Raw genomic sequence first — 12,563 nt, 5'->3', positions numbered from 1 at the left:
CTTCGCGCAGTGACGTTCTCTTAAAGAACCAGGGCAGGAGATCAGAGAGCATGGTTGGATGATTCACTTTCCAAGGTGTTTTGATACTCCTGTTTTGAAAGCACGCAATTATTACTGAATTTCCTGTAAGGATCTGGGTTGTGGTAAGTCTAATTTTGGCACAGGCACCCATGCCATATTTCTCTTAAACGTGCGTGCTTTTGTCTCTTTTTCTTTTTTTTTATGTAGGAAGGATACTGGCCAAGGGCAACAAAAATCTAATAAAAAAAATGCCCACTGAAATGCCAGTCCCATAAAAGGGTCAAAGCAGTGGTCAAAAATTGATGAATAAGTGTCTTGAAACCTCCCTCTTGAAGGAATTCAAGTCATAGGAAGATGGAAATACAGAAGCAGGCAGAGAGTTCCAGAGTTTACCAGAGAAAGGGATGAATGATTGAGAATACTGGTTAACTCTTGCGTTAGAGAGGTGGACAGAATAGAGGAAAGAAAGAAGAAAGTCTTGTGCAGCGAGGCCGCGGAAGGAGGGGAGGCATGCAGTTAGCAAGATCAGAAGAGCAGTTAGCATGAAAATAGCGGTAGAAGACAGATAGATATGCAACATTGCGGCGGTGAGAGAGAGGCTGAAGAGAGTCAGTTAGAGGAGAGGAGTTGATGAGACGAAAATCTTTTGATTCCACCCTGTCTGGAAGAGCAGTATGAGTGGAAACCCCCCCAGACATGTGAAGCATACTCCATACATGGACGGATAAGGCCCTTGTACAGAGTTAGCAGCTTGGGGGGTGAGAAGAACTGGCGGAGACGTCTCAAAACGCCTAACTTCATAGAAGCTGTTTTAGCTAGAGATGAGATGTGAAGTTTCTAGTTCAGATTATAAGTAAAGGACAGACCGAGGATGTTCAGTGTAGAAGAGGGGGACAGTTGAGTGTCATTGAAGAAGAGGGGATAATTGTCTGGAAGGTTGTGTCGAGTTGATAGATGAAGGAATTGAGTTTTTGAGGCATTGAACAATACCAAGTTTGCTCTGCCCCAATCAGAAATTTTAGAAAGATCAGAAGTGAAGCGTTCTGTGGCTTCCCTGCGTGATATGTTTACCTCTTGAAGGGTTGGACGTCTATGAAAAGACGTGGAAAAGTGCAGGGTGGTATCATCAGCGTAGGAGTGGATAGGACAAGAAGTTTGGTTTAGAAGATCATTAATGAATAATAAGAAGAGAGTGGGTGACAGGACAGAACCCTGAGGAACACCACTGTTAATAGATTTATTAGAAGAACAGTAACCGTCTACCACAGCAGCAATAGAACGGTCAGAAAAGAAACTTGAGATGAAGTTACAGAGAAAGGATAGAAACCGTAGGAGGGTAGTTTGGAAATCAAAGCTTTGTGCCAGACTCTATCAAAAGCTTTTGATATGTCCAAGGCAACAGCAAAAGTTTCACCAAAATCTCTAAAAGAGGATGACCAAGACTCAGTAAGGAAAGCCAGAAGATCACCAGTAGAGCAGCCTTGACGGAACCCATACTGGCGATCAGATAGAAGGTTGTGAAGTGATAGATGTTTAAGAATCTTCCTGATGAGGATAGATTCAAAAACTTTAGATAGGCAGGAAATTAAAGCAATAGGACGGTAGTTTGAGGGATTAGAACGGTCACCCTTTTTAGGAACAGGTTGAATGTAGGCAAACTTCCAGCAAGAAGGAAAGGTAGATGTTGACAGACAGAGCTGAAAGAGTTTGACTAGGCAAGGTGCAAGCACGGAGGCACAGTTTCGGAGAACAATAGGAGGGACCCCATCAGGTCCATAAGCCTTCCGAGGGTTTAGGCCAGCGAGAGCATGGAAAACATCATTGCGAAGAATTTTAATACGTGGCATGAAGTAGTCAGAGGGTGGAGAAGAGGGAGGAACAAGCCCAGAATCGTCCAAGGTAAAGGTTTTAGCAAAAGGTTTGAGCGAAGAGTTCAGCTTTAGAAATAGATGTGATAGCAGTGGTGCCATTTGGTTGAAATAGAGGAGGGAAAGAAGAAGAAGCAAAGTTATTGGAGATATTTTTGGCTAGATGCCAGAAATCACGAGGGGAGTTAGATCTTGAAAGGTTTTGATATTTTCTGTTAATGAAGGAGTTTTTGGCTAGTTGGAGAACAGACTTGGCATGGTTCCGGGCAGAAATATAAAGTGCATGAGATTCTGGTGATGGAAGGCTTAAGTTCCTTTTGTGGGCCACCTCTCTATCATGTATAGCACGAGAACAAGCTGTGTTAAACCAAGGTTTAGAAGGTTTAGGACGAGTAAAAGAGTGAGGAATGTACGCCTCCATGCCAGACACTAACACCTCTGTTATGCGCTCAGCACACAAAGACGGGTCTCTGACACGGAAGCAGTAATCATTCCAAGGAAAAATCAGCAAAATACCTCCTCAGGTCCCCCCCAACTAGCAGAGGCAAAACGCCAGAGGCACCTTCGCTTAGGGGGATCCTGAGGAGGGATTAGAGCGATAGGACAAGATAAAGATATGAGATTGTGATCGGAGGAGCCCAAGGGAGAAGAAAGGGTGACAGCATAAGCAGAAGGATCAGAGGTCAGGAAAAGGTCAAGAATGTTGGGCGTATCTCCAAGACGGTCAGGAATACGAGTAGGGTGTTGCACCAATTGCTCTAGGTCATGGAGGATAGCAAAGTTGTAGGCTAGTTCACCAGGATGGTCAGTGAAGGGAGAGGAAAGCCAAAGCTGGTGGTGAACATTGAAGTCTCCAAGAATGGAGATCTCTGCAAAAGGGAAGAGGGTCAGAATGTGCTCCACTTTGGAAGTTTAAGTTGTCAAAGAATTTCTTATAATCAGAGGAGTTAGGTGAGAGGTATACAGCACAGATAAATTTAGTATGAGAGTGACTCTGTAGTCGTAGCCAGATGGTGGAAAACTCGGAAGATTCAAGAGCGTGGGGCACGAGAGCAGGTTAAGTCATTGCGCACATAAACGCAGCATCCAGCTTTGGATCGAAAATGAGGATAGAGAAAGTAGGAGGGAACAGAAAAGGGGCTACTGTCAGTTGCCTCAGATACCTGAGTTTCAGTGAGGAAAAGAAGATGAGGTTTAGAAGAGGAGAGGTGGTGTTCTACAGATTGAAAATTAGATCTTAGACTGCGAATGTTACAGAAGTTAATGAAGAAAAAGTTGAGGGGGGTGTGTCAAGACACTTAGGATCATCGACAGAAAGGCAGTCCGACCTGGGGATATTTATGGTCCCCTCCCCAAATGGGGACTCCGAGGCTGGTGTAGGAGTCGCCATGATGATCTTAAAATTTTTGAGTGAAGGGTGTGTGTGTTATTAGGTGCTTGTAGTTTTGTGTGGAGCAAGAGAGTTGTCTTTAGAGGGCAGGCTGTGACTGCCCCCTTGTGTTGTGAGACACAAAGGGAAACGTTCAGTAAGGTCGCAGCTGGGTTTGATGAACAGTGAGTGTCACTGAAGAAGAGGGGATAGTCGCCTAACTTCATAGAAGCTGTTTTAGCTAGAGATGAGATGTGAAGTTTCCAGTTCAGATTATAAGTAAAGGACAGACCGAGGATGTTCAGTGTAGAAGAGGGGGACAGTTGAGTGTCATTGAAGAAGAGGGGATAATTGTCTGGAAGGTTGTGTCGAATGGATAGATGGAGGGAATTGAGTTTTTGAGGCACTGAACAATACCAAGTTTGCTCTGCCCCAAATCATAAATTTTAGAGAGATCTGAAGTCAGGCGTTCTGTGTCTTCCATGCGTGAAATGTTTAATTCACGAAGGGTTGGACGTATATGAAAAGACGTGGAAAAGTGCAGGGTGGTATCATCACCGTAGGCGTGGATAGGACAAGAAGTTTGGTTTAGGTTATTGATGAATAATAAGAAGAGAGTGGGTGACAGGACAGAACCCTGAGGAACACCATTGTTAATAGATTTAGGAGAAGAACAGCAGCAATAGAACGGTCATAAAGGAAACTTGAGATCAAGATACATAGAGAAGGATAGAAGCCGTAGGAGGGTAGTTTGGAAATCAAAGCTTTGTACCAGACTTTATCAAAAGCTTTTGATATGTCCAAGGCAACAACAAAAGTTTCACCAAAATCTCTAAAAGAGGATGACCAAGATTCAATAAGGAAAGCCAGAAGATCACCAGTAGAGCGGCCTTGACGGAACCCATACTGACGATCAGATAAGTTGTGAAGTGATAGATGTTTAAGAATCTTCTTGTTGAAGATAGATTCAAAAACTTTAGAAAGGCAAGAAAGTAAAGCAATAGGACGGTAGTTTGAGGGATTACAATGGTCATCCTTTTAGGAACAGGCTGAATGTAGGCAAACTTCCAGCAAGAAGGAAAGGTAGATGTTGACAGACAGAGTTGAAAGAGTTTGACTAGGTAAGATACAAGCACGGAGGCACAGTTTCAGAGAACAATAGGAAGGACCCCCATTAGGTCCATAAGCCCTCCGAGGGTTTAGGCCAGCGAGTGCATGGAAAACATCATTGCGAAGAATATTAATAGGTAGCATGAAGTAGTCACAGGGTGGAGGAGAGGGAGGAACAAGCCCTGAATCGTCCAAGGTAAAGGTTTTAGCAAGGGTTTGAACGAAGAGTTCAGCTTTAGAGATAGATGTGAAAGCAGTGGTGCCATTTGGTTGAAATAAAGGAGAAAAAGAAGAAGAAGCAAAGTTGTTGGAGATATTTTTGGTTAGATACCAGAAGTCACGAGGGGAGTTAGCTTTTGAAAGATTTTGACATTTTCTATTAATGAAGGAGTTTTTGGCTAGTTGGAGAACAGACTTGGCATGGTTCGGGCAAAAAATATAAAATGCATGAGATTCTGGAGATGGAAGACTTAAGCACCTTTTGTGGGCCACCTCTCTATCATGTATTGCACGAGAAAAGGTTGTGTTAAACCAAGGTTTGGAAGGTTTAGGTCGAGAAAAAGAGTGAGGAATGTATGCCTCCATGCCAAACACTATCACCTCTGTTATGCGGTCGACACACGTTACAATTATATAAAACCAACGCTGGTGTAATACTATCCTTATTTTGAAGCCTTCACCATCATATTTTTTTTTCTAGATCTTTGGTTTGAAACACTATGCGTTCTCATAACAACTTTCAAAGACCACACAAATCGTTCTGATTCTCAAGGGTGTTTTCTTTCACTGACGATGCAGAATCCTTATTCAACTATCACTAGAATCATGGAAACACCTCAATAAATTCAACTAGAGCCTGTCAAGAGTTGTAAAAGACAAGATGACGAAACATTTGAGAATACGGGCCATAAAAGCATCCCTCCGCAGCATACCAGAGACCATAAATCAAGGAAATAAACGAGCCGGTCAACACGCCGTAAACTATTTCAGAAAAGCGCCGGAGCTGCAACTTGAGTGTTTCTGCTTCCCCGTCACCCTGCTTTTTTTTATTATTCATGAAACCTGTAATATATGCAGGAATCTATTGGCCAAACTGCGTCCCGAACGAGAATGTAGTGGGGGGATGAAAGCAGGTCCCTCTCTTTGTGCACTAAATATTGCACGCACAAAGATGAATATAATAACATGAGGCTATGAATAATATGGATGAGTGAACAGAAGGTTGTATTTTGGTTCATGTTATGTTGAACTGGAATTTCATGTAAGATCATATAAATGTAACTGTTCTTCCTTTTACAAAGTATAAAAATTAAGAGTTTAAACGAATATTATTATTATTATTATTATTATTATTATTATTATTATTATTATTATTATTATCATCATCATCACCATCATCATCATCATTAACAATTTTTATAAATAATCTCTCTCTCTCTCTCTCTCTCTCTCTCTCTCTCTCCTCTCTCTCTCTCTCTCTCTCTCTCTCTCTCTCTCTCTCTCTCTCTCTCCTCTCTCTCTCTCTCTCTCTCTCTCTCTCGCTCTCCTCTCTCTCTCCTCTCTCTCTCTCTCCTCTCTCTCTCTCTCTCCCTCTCTCTCTCTCTCTCTTTGAGGGATTAGAACGGTGACCGTTCTAATCCCTCAAACTACCGTCCTATTGCTTTAATTTCCTGCCTATCTAAAGTTTTTGAATCTATCCTCAACAGGAAGATTCTTAAACATCTATCACTTCACAACCTTCTATCTGATCGCCAGTATGGGTTCCGTCAAGGCTGCTCTACTGGTGATCTTCTGGCTTTCCTTACTGTGTCTTGGTCATCCTCTTTTAGAGATTTTGGTGAAACTTTTGCTGTTGCCTTGGACATATCAAAAGCTTTTGATAGAGTCTGGCACAAAGCTTTGATTTCCAAACTATCCTCCTAAGGTTCCTAACCTTCTCTCTGTAACTTCATCTCAAGTTTCCTTTCTGACCGTTCTATTGCTGCTGTGGTAGACGGTCACTGTTCTTCTCCTAAATCTATTAACAGTGGTGTTCCTCAGGGTTCTGTCCTGTCACCCACTCTCTTCTTATTATTCATTAATGATCTTCTAAACCAAACTTCTTGTCCTATCCACTCCTACGCTGATGATACCACCCTGCACTTTTCCACGTCTTTTCATAGACATCCAACCCTTCAGGAGGTAAACATATCACGCAGGGAAGCCACAGAACGCCTGACTTCTGATCTTTCTAAAATTTCTGATTGTGGCAGAGAAAACTTGGTATTGCTCAATGCCTCAGAAACTCAATTCCTTCATCTATCAACTCGACACAACCTTCCAGACAACTATCCCCTCTTCTTCAATGACACTCAACTGTCCCCCTCTTCTGCACTGAACATCCTCGGACTGTCCTTTACTTATAATCTGAACTAGAAACTTCACATCTCATCTCTAGCTAAAACAGCTTCTATGAAGTTAGGCGTTCTGAGACGTCTCCGCCAGTTTTTCTCACCCCCCCCAGCTGCTAACTCTGTACAAGGGCCTTATCCGTCCATGTATGGAGTATGCTTCACATGTCTTGGGGGGTTCCACTCATACTGCTCTTCTAGACAGGGTGGAATCAAAAGCTTTTCGTCTCATCAACTCCTCTCCTCTAACTGACTGTCTTCAGCCTCTCTCTCACCGCCGTAATGTTGCATATCTAGCTGTCTTCTACCGCTATTTTCATGCTAACTGCTCTTCTGATCTTGCTAACTGCATACCTCCCCTCCTCCTGCGGCCTCGCTGCACAAGACTTTCTTCTTTCTTTCCTCTATTCTGTCCACCTCTCTAACGCAAGAGTTAACCAGTATTCTCAATCATTCATCCCTTTCTCTGGTAAACTCTGGAACTCCCTGCCTGCATCTGTATTTCCACCTGCCTATGACTTGAATTCCTTCAAGAGGGAGGTTTCAAGACACTTATTCATCAATTTTTGACCACTGCTTTGACCCTTTTATGGGACTGGCATTTCAGTGGGCATTTTTTTATGAGATTTTTGTTGCCCTTGGCCAGTGTCCTTCCTACATAAAAAAAAAAAAAACTGTCTGTTTCTTTCAGAGAAAGACAGAAAGCAGACAAACAGAAAAACAGAACAGAGTGAGTAAATTAGCTAAAAATGCGTGAAGATCAACAATTACAAAGACAAAGAGAAGTTCCAATCTTATTAAAGAAAAAACAAAAATAACGCTGAGATGTCTGAATGATATAATGAACTACTGTTTTCCTCATAGGACTGGAGATGAAGGGAGAATAGAAACAAGGGAGGTGGGTTAACTCAAGCAAAATATAGACAATTATTGATGTACAGACAGGAACTTACGAGTTTACCTCAGGTTCTTTTTACTGCGACACACACACACACACACACACACACACACACACACACACACACACACACACACACACACACACACACACACACACACACACACACACACACACACACACACACACACACACATTTTACAACCTCAACTCTTATGTAAAATCGACAGATGCTGTTCCCAATTTCAGTCTTTTTCTTTCCTTTCTTTCCTTTCATTGTGTCAGTATGTGTGCTTGCTTTTGTGTATGGTGATCCGTGCATTTTTATGTGTGTGCTTGTGTGCATGTGTGTGTGTGTGTGTGTGTGTGTGTGTGTGTGTGTGTGTGTGTGTGTGTGTGTGTGTGTGTGTGTGTGTGTGTGTGTGTGTGTGTGTGATTGTTTTTGTGTGTGTAACTAACCTGGACGGGGTGAAATATCGTCTTGACAGGGAGAATTAATTAACTTACTATCCCGGACAGGAAATACCTATGACCTTGACGGAGCGAGCTAATTAGACATGACTGAACGCTCAGACTCTGAAAGTAATAGAGTTACGAATTTTTATTGAGACATAAGGACTTACAGTCGTCTTGCTCGCAGTGCCTTTGTGTTGCGCTCAGGTAATTGTATCAAAATTTGCCAGAGAGGCAGACAAAGAGAGTGAATTCCAAAAAGACCTTATTCAATTATGCATATATGTTCCTGTGTTGCGCCAGCGTCGGAAAAAAAAAGATAAAATAAATAAATATATATATATATATATATATATATATATATATATATATATATATATATATATATATATATATATATATATATATATATATATATATATATATATATATATATATACTGCAGTAGCGAGGAAGACTGAAGAAGACATGCACTATTTATTCACCTTATTATTTAAATACAGTATAGACCTATTTATTTCACCGGCACAAAACAGCACTGAGAAAGTAAACAGGTATTACATCCTGCATGAGCGTGCCTTACCAATATCGTAAAAAGACATTGAGGAAAGGAGGAAAATTGAAGGAAACGCTATTTATTAAGTACAAAAAAAGAGACTGATGTTGTATATTTTATCTGCAAAGGATTGGGGAAAAAGGCGAACAATAAGGTATTACATTTTTTGTCCTCTAATCGCGCGAAGGGAATTCCAAGGAGAGTAATATAGGAAGGAGTTGCACTGATATTTCTTTGATAGTGAAGCGGATTGAGTATCGATATTAATTTTCTAAGTACAAAAGGACAATAGAGAAGTACTAAAGAAGTGTCAGGGCATCTACAGAACTAAACTATACCTTCTGGAATCTCTTACATTTATTTATTCTTTTTTTTATTTATTTATTCATTATTATTTATTTTTATTTTATCTTTTTTATTTATTTATTTATTTATTTTTATTTATTTATTTATTTATTTTATTTATTTTTTTTTGGAGGGGGAGTGATTTTTATGGATAGGAATGACAAGTGGTAATGGGTAGGTATGTTTTATACAGGGACTGCCATCTGTATGCCTGATGGTTTCTTGCAGCTTCCTTTATTTTCTTGACGTTCCTATGTTCTTATACTTAGCGGGATTTGCTGTCTAATTTTTCGTGTCCTTGGGCTATCTCCTTGACTTGAAAGAAGAGAAAAAGAGAAAAAGAAAGCAACAGGGCATTTAAGTATTCTTTCCTCTTGCGGATAGTCATAAAAGAGGTAAAGACATGTCGATTGAGAGCTGAGTGGAAAAGCATTCAAGAAAATAGCGGAGGAAATTCGTAATAAGTGCAGATTCGTAAAATGGTGGAATTCATAAAGCTAATGTCATTCCATTCGTATGTTTCTTCCCCCTCCCCCCTGGGTCGTCTTGCTCCAGCTGGTGAAACTACTTCGGATTTTTGGGAGCAACTTAATTAAGAAATATAATTAAAAAGAAACGATAACGGATAATAAAGTACTTAAAGAAATATTTCTTTCCTATTTCAGATAATCACGTGGCAGATAATAATGGCAGTACAAAAAACAAAAAACAAAAACTATTTCCATCCTTGAAAATATAATCAACAGAGATCAGTGATAGAATACTTGGAGAATTATGTGATTACTATTTCTGAGAACCTTCTCTTCCCACAACCAGGGAAAGAATGTAATATCGAGACGGAAATAGAAAAAAAAAAACAGTATCACGAGGAAAAAAAGGAAAATAGTGATTGATTAAAAAGCTCTAACAACTATCTCGGAAACTTTTTTTTCATTTTTTTCTTTTTTTTACATGACGTCGAAGGGAACATGTCTATCCACCAGGGCACCAATAAAATTGTAATAACATCTAGAAAAAAATAAGAGGACTGGCGAATGGGAGAAGGTTACGGAACAAAGCACACTGCGACATCACGTTTTGATCAGTGGAAGAAAAGAGTGACTGTCCATTACCGTCCATTAGCAGCGCACTGACCCGGAACAGCAGAAGGAGAGAGAGAGAGAGAGAGAGAGAGAGAGAGAGAGAGAGAGAGAGAGAGAGAGAGAGAGAGAGAGAGAGAGAGAGAGAGAGAGAGAGAGAGAGAGAGAGAGAGAGAGAGAGAGAGAGAGAGAGAGAGAGAGAGAGAGAGAGAGAGAGAGAGAGAGAGAGAGAGAGAGAGAGAGAGAGAGAGAGAGAGAGAGAGAGAGAGAGAGAGAGATTTGACTGAATATTGAATTTTAAGCAGAAGGTGAACAAGCATTTAGAGAACTTATAATCTGAGCAAAGAAAGTTAAAATGAACTAAAAATGTTTCTAAGATTTCTGCTTCTCTTTTTTTTCTCTCCCTTTTTCTGTGAATTTACAAGGAAGCTGAAAATTACGTAACTTGACCATTTCTCGAGAAAGGCATTTCTCAAAGTTAAGAAGCAAACATCTTTTTCGCGAAAATGTGAATATTTGTGAGGAGAAAGTGTGTTTGGATGCGATATGCTAACTTTCCTAATATGAGCTCTCTCTCTCTCTCTCTCTCTCTCTCTCTCTCTCTCTCTCTCTCTCTCTCTCTCTCTCTCTCTCTCTCTCTCTCATCTTGATTAGATCGAAACCCTGGAAGAATTAAATTGATAAATAGAAACAGGAGGTCAGGAACAACAGAAAGTATAACTAATCAATTAGATCGAAACGCCCAAAAAAAAAAAAAAATCTTAGAAGGGACAAAAAAAGAACCCTTGAAGAAAGAAAATTCTACTTCAGACTCAAAGAGGTGGGTATGAAGAATATGTGGGAGATATATTCATAACAACACTTCAGATTAATCAGGTATGAATCTCGAAAAAAATATATTGTTTGAGAAAAGTGGATTGGACGGGAAAAAAAAAAAAAAACACTTAGAAGAAGAAAATCTCTATCTAAACACAAAGAAGCTGGTAGAAAGAACATGTAGGAGACATATTCACAGGAACACAACTAATTCATTAGACGCAAATCCCAGAAAACTGTCTTAGCAATAGTTTACTTGATGAAGAAAACTTTAATCAGACACAAAGAGACGGTCGAGAAAAAAGGGCGTGAAGAAGGAAGGAGACATACAGATTGAAGCCGTGTGAAAATATCTAAAAGAAAAAAAAAGTACGAAACTGAGATGAAGATGGTGTAATCAAGACCGAAAGGGACGACCAGGAGGAAGATGAAGGAGATCCATAGGAACACAAGAACTTAGCCGGATGGAAACTCTACAAATTGAACCCTAAAAAAAAAAAAAAAAAAAAAAAAAGATGAAAAAACACGAAATAAAAAAATATACAGGAACACAACAAACTCATAAAAAAAAACTTACAGGAAGATTTAACACTCTGAACCTTAGAAAAAGAAGATTACGTAAAAAAAAAAAATACACAGATGAAAAAAGCTCTAATCCTGACACATACAGTCACGATGAACACGAAGTAAAGCGATATACAGGAACACGACAGACTCATAAAAGGGCCCTACAGGAAATTTTAACTGAGGAACGCTGAGATAAAAGGAAAGTTCTAACCGATCCACAGAGACAGTCAGGATGAACAAGAGCAAGGGTTGAGGAAGTAATCAGACTCCCCAGTGTCTAGTGTCCGCCATGAGCTGTCTTGCAGGAATGCTGAGACAACGTAATAGAAAAAAGGAATGGAGGTTTTCTGGCTGGCTGGCTATTCGTCTTACATTTCCTGTGCTTATGACTTTATATTGCATTTTTTTATTATTATTCTCTCTCTCTCTCTCTCTCTCTCTCTCTCTCTCTCTCTCTCTCTCTCTCTCTCTCTCTCTCTCTCTCTCTCTCTCTCTCTCTCTCTTGTTTCTTCATATTGCAGATTTTTTTTATTTATTCATCTCTTTTTTTCTGTGTTTATTGCCTCATATCGCATTCTTTTTTTTTTGGTCCTATCTCTCTCTCTCTCTCTCTCTCTCTCTCTCTCTCTCTCTCTCTCTCTCTCTCTCTCTCTCTCTCTCTCTCTCTCTCTCTCTCTCTCTCTCTCTCTCTCTCTCTCTCTCTCTCTCTCTCATTTTACTGCTGTTACTGCTGGTCTTCCTCCTCCTCCTCCTCCTCCTCCTCCTCCTCCTCCTCCTCCTCCTCCTCCTCCTCCTCCTCCTCCTCCTCCTCCTCCTCCTCCTCCTCCTCCTTTTACTACTACTACTACTACTACTACTACTACTACTACTGCTACTGCTGCTGCTGCTGCTACTACTACCATTTATACTACTACTACTGCTACTACTTCTATCCTGTCAGTTACTTTTAATATCCTATGCCTCTCAGTTTAAAGAGTTTAGTTTATCAGAAACAGCCTCATAGAGGTCATGAAATCTGCCGCTTCTTCTTTTGTGTACCTTTGTGCTGCCACTGGTGTTGCTGCTCCTCGATTCATTCCTTCTACTCTATC

General features: G+C 40.4%; 1 protein-coding gene and 1 long non-coding RNA gene across 4 annotated transcripts in view; one reads left to right on the top strand and one right to left on the bottom strand.

The window, feature by feature from the left end:
- LOC135110940 (neuropeptide F receptor-like) overlaps positions 1-12,563 on the bottom strand; it is a 164,418-nt gene that overhangs the window by 67,335 nt on the left and 84,520 nt on the right. The window lies entirely within an intron of this gene.
- The window catches only part of LOC135110942 (uncharacterized), a 95,645-nt gene that overhangs the window by 77,452 nt on the left and 5,630 nt on the right, over positions 1-12,563 (top strand). The gene's annotated exons all lie outside the window — the stretch shown is intronic.

Source organism: Scylla paramamosain, chromosome 21, assembly GCF_035594125.1.
Source record: "Scylla paramamosain isolate STU-SP2022 chromosome 21, ASM3559412v1, whole genome shotgun sequence".
Lineage (NCBI taxonomy): Eukaryota > Metazoa > Arthropoda > Malacostraca > Decapoda > Portunidae > Scylla > Scylla paramamosain.
Note: the sequence above shows the minus strand (reverse complement) of the source record. Positions and strands in the feature narration are given on the sequence as shown.